Consider the following 10,000-nt stretch of genomic DNA (forward strand, 5'->3'; position numbering starts at 1 on the left):
AAGTACCTGGGTGGAATCAGTTCCAGGATTTCATTCATGCGGGAAAAGTTGAAAATGTGTCCGAGATAGCGCCCCTTAGGCGGACACAGGTGTCTGCATGAGCCCCTGTCGCTCAGAAGCTGGAAGAGCAGTTTGAAAAAGGACCGGGGTAAAGAGGGGGAAAGCACCATATATGTGTCCGGGAAGGCGCCCCTCGGGCGGACACAGGTGTCTGCATGAGCCCCTGTCGCTCAGATGCTGGAAGAGCAGTTTGAAAAAGGACCGGGGTAAAGAGGGGGGAAGCACCATATATGTGTCCGGGAAGGCGCCCCTCGGGCGGACACAGGTGTCTGCATGAGCCCCTGTCGCTCAGATGCTGGAAGATCAGTTTGAAAAAGGACCGGGGTAAAGAGGGGGGAAGCACCATATATGTGTCCGGGAAGGCGCCCCTCGGGCGGACACAGGTGTCTGCATGAGCCCCTGTCGCTCAGATGCTGGAAGATCAGTTTGAAAAAGGACCGGGGTAAAGAGGGGGGAAGCACCATATATGTGTCCGGGAAGGCGCCCCTCGGGCGGACACAGGTGTCTGCATGAGCCCCTGTCGCTCAGATGCTGGAAGATCAGTTTGAAAAAGGACCGGGGTAAAGAGGGGGGAAGCACCATATATGTGTCCGGGAAGGCGCCCCTCGGGCGGACACAGGTGTCTGCATGAGCCCCTGTCGCTCAGATGCTGGAAGATCAGTTTGAAAAAAGAACCAGAGGATAGAGGGGAAAAACACCATATTTGTGTCCGAAAATAGCTCACTTTGACTCGGACGCGTTCCCTGTGATTTCAGCCTGTCAGACATGGTGCACATAGTAACGAGATGGAGGTGTTTTGGTCGACCAGGTAAAAAACGAAAAATCGAGAGAAGGTAAAAAGTAGGTGAAAAATTAAGCCTCTCTCGTTAAGGTACTTAGAAAAAATCCCAAAAAAAAAATGAACTCCCATTGAAATGAATGGGGAAAAATTTTTTTCTCGTTTTTTTTCTAAGTACAACAACGAGAGAAGGTAAAAAATGGTTTTTTTTAGCCTCTCTCGTTAAGGTACTTAGAAAAAAACCCAGATTTTTTATTTTCTCGTTTTTTTTCTAAGTACAACAACGAGAGAAGGTAAAAACAGGTGCTTTTTAGCCTCTCTCGTTAAGGTACTTGGAAAAAATCCGAGACATGTTTGGTCTTCCCCACTGACAGTGCGCCTTTGCTGGGTAAGTTGTGGACGTGCCAGGCACCCCCGGGACACCGGTGGAACGCGGCCGGACTCGTGGTACTCCAACCCGGGCATAATTTTGGATATTTTCCGGTCCTTTTTTTCCCCACTTTCCCAACTTTTCTTCTGAATCACAGTGCGCCTTTGCTGGGTAAGTTGTGGACATGGCAGGCACCCCCGGGACACCGGTGGAACGCGGCCGGACTCGTGGTACTCCAACCCGGGCATAATTTTGGATCAAATTCGGGACTTTTGCCCACTTTCCCAACTTTTCTTCCCAATCACAGTGCGCCTTTGCTGGGTAAGTTGTGGACATGGCAGGCACCCCCGGGACACCGGTGGAACGCGGCCGGACTCGTGGTACTCCAACCCGGGCATAATTTTGGATCAAATTCGGGACTTTTGCCCACTTTCCCAACTTTTCTTCCCAATCACAGTGCGCCTTTGCTGGGTGCGTCGTGGACATGGCAGGCACCCCCGGGACACCGGTGGAACGCGGCCGGACTCGTGGTACTCCAACCCGGGCATAATTTTGGATCAAATTCGGGACTTTTGCCCACTTTCCCAACTTTTCTTCCCAATCACAGTGCGCCTTTGCTGGGTAAGTTGTGGACATGCCAGGCACCCCCGGGACACCGGTGGAACGCGGCCGGACTCGTGGTACTCCAACCCGGGCATAATTTTGGATCAAATTCGGGACTTTTGCCCACTTTCCCAACTTTTCTTCCCAATCACAGTGCGCCTTTGCTGGGTAAGTTGTGGACATTGTAGGCACCCCCGAGACACTGGTGGAACGCGGCGGGACTTGTGGGACTCGAACCTGGGTGTGATTTTGGACCAAATTCGGGACTTTTGCCCACTTTCCCAACTTTTCTTCCCAATCACAGTGCGCCTTTGCTGGGTGCGTCGTGGACATTGTAGGCACCCCGGAACCCTGGTGGAACGCGGCGGGACTTGTGGGACTCGAACCTGGGTGTGATTTTGGACCAAATTCGGGACTTTTGCCCACTTTCCCAACTTTTCTTCCCAATCACAGTGCGCCTTTGCTGGGTGCGTCGTGGACATTGTAGGCGCCCCGGAACCCTGGTGGAACGCGGCGGGACTTGTGGGACTCGAACCTGGGTGTGATTTTGGACCAAATTCGGGACTTTTGCCCACTTTCCCAACTTTTCTTCCCAATCACAGTGCGCCTTTGCTGGGTGCGTTGTGGACATTGTAGGCACCCCGGAACCCTGGTGGAACGCGGCGGGACTTGTGGGACTCGAACCTGGGTGTGATTTTGGACCAAATTCGGGACTTTTGCCCACTTTCCCAACTTTTCTTCCCAATCACAGTGCGCCTTTGCTGGGTGCGTCGTGGACATTGTAGGCACCCCGGAACCCTGGTGGAACGCGGCGGGACTTGTGGGACTCCAACCCGGGCATAATTTTGGACCAAATTCGGGACTTTTGCCCACTTTCCCAACTTTTCTTCCCAATCACAGTGCGCCTTTGCTGGGTGCGTTGTGGACATTGTAGGCACCCCGGAACCCTGGTGGAACGCGGCGGGACTTGCGGGACTCGAACCTGGGTGTGATTTTGGACCAAATTCGGGACTTTTGCCCACTTTCCCAACTTTTCTTCCCAATCACAGTGCGCCTTTGCTGGGTGCGTTGTGGACATTGTAGGCACCCCGGAACCCTGGTGGAACGCGGCGGGACTTGTGGGACTCGAACCTGGGTGTGATTTTGGACCAAATTCGGGACTTTTGCCCACTTTCCCAACTTTTCTTCCCAATCACAGTGCGCCTTTGCTGGGTAAGTTGTGGACATGCCAGGCACCCCCGGGACACCGGTGGAACGCGGCGGGACTTGTGGGACTCGAACCTGGGTGTGATTTTGGACCAAATTCGGGACTTTTGCCCACTTTCCCAACTTTTCTTCCCAATCACAGTGCGCCTTTGCTGGGTGCGTTGTGGACATTGTAGGCACCCCGGAACCCTGGTGGAACGCGGCGGGACTTGTGGGACTCGAACCTGGGTGTGATTTTGGACCAAATTCGGGACTTTTGCCCACTTTCCCAACTTTTCTTCCCAATCACAGTGCGCCTTTGCTGGGTGCGTCGTGGACATTGTAGGCACCCCGGAACCCTGGTGGAACGCGGCGGGACTTGTGGGACTCGAACCTGGGTGTGATTTTGGACCACATTCGGGACTTTTGCCCACTTTCCCAACTTTTCTTCCCAATCACAGTGCGCCTTTGCTGGGTAAGTTGTGGACATTGTAGGCGCCCCTGAACCCTGGTGGAACGCGGCGGGACTTGTGGGACTCGAACCTGGGTGTGATTTTGGACCAAATTCGGGACTTTTGCCCACTTTCCCAACTTTTCTTCCCAATCACAGTGCGCCTTTGCTGGGTGAGTTGTGGACATTGTAGGCACCCCGAGACACTGGTGGAACGCGGCGGGACTTGTGGGACTCGAACCTGGGTGTGATTTTGGACCAAATTCGGGACTTTTGCCCACTTTCCCAACTTTTCTTCCCAATCACAGTGCGCCTTTGCTGGGTGCGTTGTGGACATTGTAGGCACCCCGGAACCCTGGTGGAACGCGGCGGGACTTGTGGGACTCGAACCTGGGTGTGATTTTGGGTGATTTTGGACCAAATTCGGGACTTTTGCCCACTTTCCCAACTTTTCTTCCCAATCACAGTGCGCCTTTGCTGGGTAAGTTGTGGACATTGTAGGCACCCCGAGACACTGGTGGAACGCGGCGGGACTTGTGGGACTCGAACCTGGGTGTGATTTTGGACCAAATTCGGGACTTTTGCCCACTTTCCCAACTTTTCTTCCCAATCACAGTGCGCCTTTGCTGGGTGCGTTGTGGACATTGTAGGCACCCCGGAACCCTGGTGGAACGCGGCGGGACTTGTGGGACTCGAACCTGGGTGTGATTTTGGACCAAATTCGGGACTTTTGCCCACTTTCCCAACTTTTCTTCCCAATCACAGTGCGCCTTTGCTGGGTGCGTTGTGGACATTGTAGGCACCCCGAGACACTGGTGGAACGCGGCGGGACTTGTGGGACTCGAACCTGGGTGTGATTTTGGACCAAATTCGGGACTTTTGCCCACTTTCCCAACTTTTCTTCCCAATCACAGTGCGCCTTTGCTGGGTGCGTTGTGGACATTGTAGGCACCCCGGAACCCTGGTGGAACGCGGCGGGACTTGTGGGACTCGAACCTGGGTGTGATTTTGGACCAAATTCGGGACTTTTGCCCACTTTCCCAACTTTTCTTCCCAATCACAGTGCGCCTTTGCTGGGTGCGTCGTGGACATGTCAGGCACCCCGGAACCCTGGTGGAACGCGGCGGGACTTGTGGGACTCGAACCTGGGTGTGATTTTGAATCAAATTTGGGACTTTTGCCCACTTTCCCAACTTTTCTTCCCAATCACAGTGCGCCTTTGCTGGGTGCGTCGTGGACATGTCAGGCACCCCGGAACCCTGGTGGAACGCGGCGGGACTAAGTTCCAAGAGGGCGTTTTTGCCCCCCTCCAAACTCCCTCTCTTTGTTTATAGTGCATATTTTCTGCTGGATCTACTCTCTATTTACTCCAAGGAAAAAAACTAGCCGGTCGCGGCAAATTTTTACAATCGGTCGCCAAACTACGGCACGAGGGCCGAACGCGGTACGCCGGCGTCCAAGATACGGCCCGGGGATTTTTTTGATTTTTTGGGCTTTTTTTGATTTTTTTGGACATGTTGGGCATCCCAGGACTCGGGTGCGACTGCAGGACGTGTGGGGCTCTAACCTGGGTGTGGTTTTTGGTCATTTTTCCGGACTTTTGCCCACTTTTCCAACTTTTCTTCCCAATCACAGTGCGCCTTTGCTGGGTGCGTTTTGGACATGTCAGGCACCCCGTGACACTGGTGGAACGCGGCGGGACTTGTGGCACTCGTACCTGGGTGTGATTTTTGATCATTTTGTGGACTTTTCCCCAGACACTCTCCACTTGTCTACCCCACTTCCCCTGTGACTTTGCTGGGGGGGGCGTTTCCCCGCTGTCCTTTGTAGTGTAAGGGTTACTTTTCTTTTTTTTCTGTCTGAAAATAGGGCCCCAAAAGGCCTCACACTCCCCGGGAAGACCTGATGGACGCCTCGGCGTCACTGAAACAGGCCAATCTGTCTGAAAATATGGCCCACGAAAGGCCTCACATTCCCCGGGAAGACCTGACGGACGCCCCGGCGTCACCGAAATACGGCAAACTGTCTGAAAATAGGGGCTCCAAGGGTTCCCCACTCTTTCTGGCCCACAAAAGGCCTCTCATTCCCCGGGAACACCTGTAGGACTCCCCGGCGTCAAGGAAATACGCCAAACCGGCTGAAAATAGGGGCCCAAAAGAACTGGAAATAATGTGTTTAATTTGGGGGGTGATGTCTATAATTATGGGGGTGCATTGGAGGCGGGAGTCCACTGGAGGGCTCCACACCGTCTGAATATAGGGCCCCAAAAGGCCTGGAATTAATGTATTTAATTTGGGGGGTGCATTTGCAGCGGGAGTCCACCGGAGGGCTCCATTTCCCCACTCTTTTGTTGACATATGGCCACAAAAGGCCTCTCATTCCCCGGGAAGACCTGATGGACGCCCCGGCGTCACCGAAATAAGCCAAACTGTCTGAAAATAGGGGCTCCAAGGGTTCCCCACTCTTTCTGGCCCACAAAAGGCCTCTCATTCCCCGGGAACACCTGTAGGACTCCCCGGCGTCAAGGAAATCCGCCAAACTGTCTGAAAATAGGGCCCCAAAAGAACTGGAAATGATGCCTTTAATTTGGGGGGTGATGCCTTTAATTTGGGGGGTGCATTGGAGGCGGGAGTCCACTGGAGGGCTACACACCGTCTGAATATAGGGCCCCAAAAGGCCTGGAATTAATGTCTTTAATTTGGGGGGTGCATTTGCAGCGGGAGTCCACCGGAGGGCTCCATTTCCCCACTCTTTTGTTGACATATGGCCACAAAAGGCCTCTCATTCCCCGGGAAGACCTGATGGACGCCCCGGCGTCACCGAAATAAGCCAAACTGTCTGAAAATAGGGGCTCCAAGGGTTCCCCACTCTTTCTGGCCCACAAAAGGCCTCTCATTCCCCGGGAACACCTGTAGGACTCCCCGGCGTCAAGGAAATCCGCCAAACTGTCTGAAAATAGGGCCCCAAAAGAACTGGAAATGATGCCTTTAATTTGGGGGGTGATGCCTTTAATTTGGGGGGTGCATTGGAGGCGGGAGTCCACTGGAGGGCTACACACCGTCTGAATATAGGGCCCCAAAAGGCCTGGAATTAATGTCTTTAATTTGGGGGGTGCATTTGCAGCGGGAGTCCACCGGAGGGCTCCATTTCCCCACTCTTTTGTTGACATATGGCCACAAAAGGCCTCTCATTCCCCGGGAAGACCTGATGGACGCCCCGGCGTCACCGAAATAAGCCAAACTGTCTGAAAATAGGGGCTCCAAGGGTCCCCCACTCTTTCTGGCCCACAAAAGGCCTCTCATTCCCCGGGAACACCAAAAGAACTGGAAATAATGTGTTTAATTCAGGGTGCATTTGCAGCGAGTGTCCACCAGAGGGCTCCAATTCCCCAGCTATAGTCCTGGTACTCTAAAATGATGGCACTTAGTCAAATTTCCGCCTTTTTTTGATGACTTCCAACTAGGAGAGGGACTAATTTTGAGTTCCGGACCCGGGTGGAGAACCATAGCAGGTCGGCCTTCTTAAAGGGAAATGCTCCTAGGCACTTAGTCAAATTTCCGCCTTTTTTTTGGACTTCCAGCGAGGAGAGGGACTAATTTTGCTTTCCGCACCCGGGTGGAGAACCATAGCAGGTCAGCCTTCTTAAAGGGACATCCTCCTAGGCACTTAGTCAAATTTACGCCTTTTTTTTGGACTTCCAGCGAGGAGAGGGACTAATTTTGCTTTCCGTACCCGGGTGGAGAACCATAGCACGTCGGCCTTCTTAAAGGGAAATGCTCCTAGGCACTTAGTCAAATTCACGCCTTTTTTTTGGACTTCCAGCGAGGAGAGGGACAATTTTGCTTTCCTGACCCAGGTGGAGAACCATAGCACGTCGGCCTTCTTAAAGGGACATCCTCCTAGGCACTTAGTCAAATTCACGCCTTTTTTTTGGACTTCCAGCGAGGAGAGGGACTAATTTGGCGTTCCAGACCCAGGTGGAGAACCATAGCACGTCGGCCTTCTTTAAGGGACATCCTCCTAGGCACTTAGTCAAATTTACGCCTTTTTTTTGGACTTCCAGCGAGGAGAGGGACTAATTTTGCTTTCCGTACCCGGGTGGAGAACCATAGCAGGTCAGCCTTCTTAAAGGGACATCCTCCTAGGCACTTAGTCAAATTCACGCCTTTTTTTTGGACTTCCAGCGAGGAGAGGGACTAATTTGGCGTTCCGTACCCAGGTGTAGAACCAAGGCACGTCGGCCTTCTTAAAGGGACATCCTCCTAGGCACTTAGTCAAATTCACGCCTTTTTTTTTGGACTTCCAGCTAGGAGAGGGACTAATTATAGGGCCCCAAAAATTCACGCCTTTTTTTTGGACTTCCAGCGAGGAGAGGGACAATTTTGCTTTCCTGACCCAGGTGGAGAACCATAGCACGTCGGCCTTCTTAAAGGGAAATGCTCCTAGGCACTTAGTCAAATTCACGCCTTTTTTTTGGACTTCCAGCGAGGAGAGGGACAATTTTGCTTTCCTGACCCAGGTGGAGAACCATAGCACGTCGGCCTTCTTAAAGGGAAATGCTCCTAGGCACTTAGTCAAATTCACGCCTTTTTTTTGGACTTCCAGCGAGGAGAGGGACAATTTTGCTTTCCTGACCCAGGTGGAGAACCATAGCACGTCGGCCTTCTTAAAGGGACATCCTCCTAGGCACTTAGTCAAATTCACGCCTTTTTTTTGGACTTCCAGCGAGGAGAGGGACTAATTTTGCTTTCCGTACCCGGGTGGAGAACCATAGCAGGTCAGCCTTCTTAAAGGGACATCCTCCTAGGCACTTAGTCAAATTTCCGCCTTTTTTTTGGACTTCCAGCGAGGAGAGGGACAATTTTGCTTTCCTGACCCAGGTGGAGAACCATAGCACGTCGGCCTTCTTAAAGGGAAATGCTCCTAGGCACTTAGTCAAATTCACGCCTTTTTTTTGGACTTCCAGCGAGGAGAGGGACAATTTTGCTTTCCTGACCCAGGTGGAGAACCATAGCACGTCGGCCTTCTTAAAGGGAAATGCTCCTAGGCACTTAGTCAAATTCACGCCTTTTTTTTTGGACTTCCAGCGAGGAGAGGGACTAATTTGGCGTTCCAGACCCAGGTGGAGAACCATAGCACGTCGGCCTTCTTAAAGGGACATGCCCCTAGACACTTAGTCAAATTTACGCCTGAAAATAGGGCCCCAAAAGAACTGGAAATAATGTCTTTAATTCAGGGTGCATTTGCAGCGAGTGTCCACCAGAGGGCTCCAATTCCCCCACTATAGTCCTGGTACTCTAAAATGATGGCACTTAGTCAAATTTCCGCCTTTTTTTGATGACTTCCAACTAGGAGAGGGACTAATTTTGAGTTCCGGACCCGGGTGGAGAACCATAGCACGTCGGCCTTCTTAAAGGGACATCCTCCCAGGCACTTAGTCAAATTTCCGCCTTTTTTTGGACTTCCAGCGAGGAGAGGGACTAATTTGGCGTTCCAGACCCAGGTGGAGAACCATAGCACGTAGGCCTTCTTAAAGGGAAATGCTCCTAGGCACTTAGTCAAATTCACGCCTTTTTTTTGGACTTCCAGCGAGGAGAGGGACAATTTTGCTTTCCTGACCCAGGTGGAGAACCATAGCACGTCGGCCTTCTTAAAGGGACATCCTCCTAGGCACTTAGTCAAATTCACGCCTTTTTTTGGACTTCCAGCGAGGAGAGGGACTAATTTGGCGTTCCAGACCCAGGTGGAGAACCATAGCACGTCGGCCTTCTTTAAGGGACATCCTCCTAGGCACTTAGTCAAATTTACGCCTTTTTTTTGGACTTCCAGCGAGGAGAGGGACAATTTTGCTTTCCTGACCCAGGTGGAGAACCATAGCACGTCGGCCTTCTTAAAGGGAAATGCTCCTAGGCACTTAGTCAAATTCACGCCTTTTTTTTGGACTTCCAGCGAGGAGAGGGACAATTTTGCTTTCCTGACCCAGGTGGAGAACCATAGCACGTCGGCCTTCTTAAAGGGACATCCTCCTAGGCACTTAGTCAAATTCACGCCTTTTTTTGGACTTCCAGCGAGGAGAGGGACAATTTTGCTTTCCTGACCCAGGTGGAGAACCATAGCAGGTCGGCCTTCTTAAAGGGAAATGCTCCTAGACACTTAGTCAAATTTACCAAACTTTTCTATAGAGGCCTGGTACTCTAAAATGATGACACATAGACAAAAAACCAAACTTTTCTATAGAGGCCTGGTACTCTAAAATGATGACACATAGACAAAAAACCAAACTTTTCTATAGAGGCCTGGTACTCTAAAATAATGACACTTAGTCAAATTTCCGCCTTTTTTTGACTACTTCCAGCTAGGAGAGGGACTAATTTGGCGTTCCGTACCCAGGTGGAGAACCATAGCACGTCGGCCTTCTTAAAGGGAAATGCTCCTAGACACTTAGTCAAATTCACGCCTTTTTTTTGGACTTCCAGCTAGGAGAGGGACTAATTTGGCGTTCCGTACCCAGGTGGAGCACCATAGCACGTCGGCCTTCTTAAAGGGAAATGCT

Source organism: Nerophis lumbriciformis, unplaced genomic scaffold (assembly GCF_033978685.3).
Source record: "Nerophis lumbriciformis unplaced genomic scaffold, RoL_Nlum_v2.1 HiC_scaffold_42, whole genome shotgun sequence".
Taxonomy (NCBI): Eukaryota; Metazoa; Chordata; class Actinopteri; order Syngnathiformes; family Syngnathidae; genus Nerophis; species Nerophis lumbriciformis.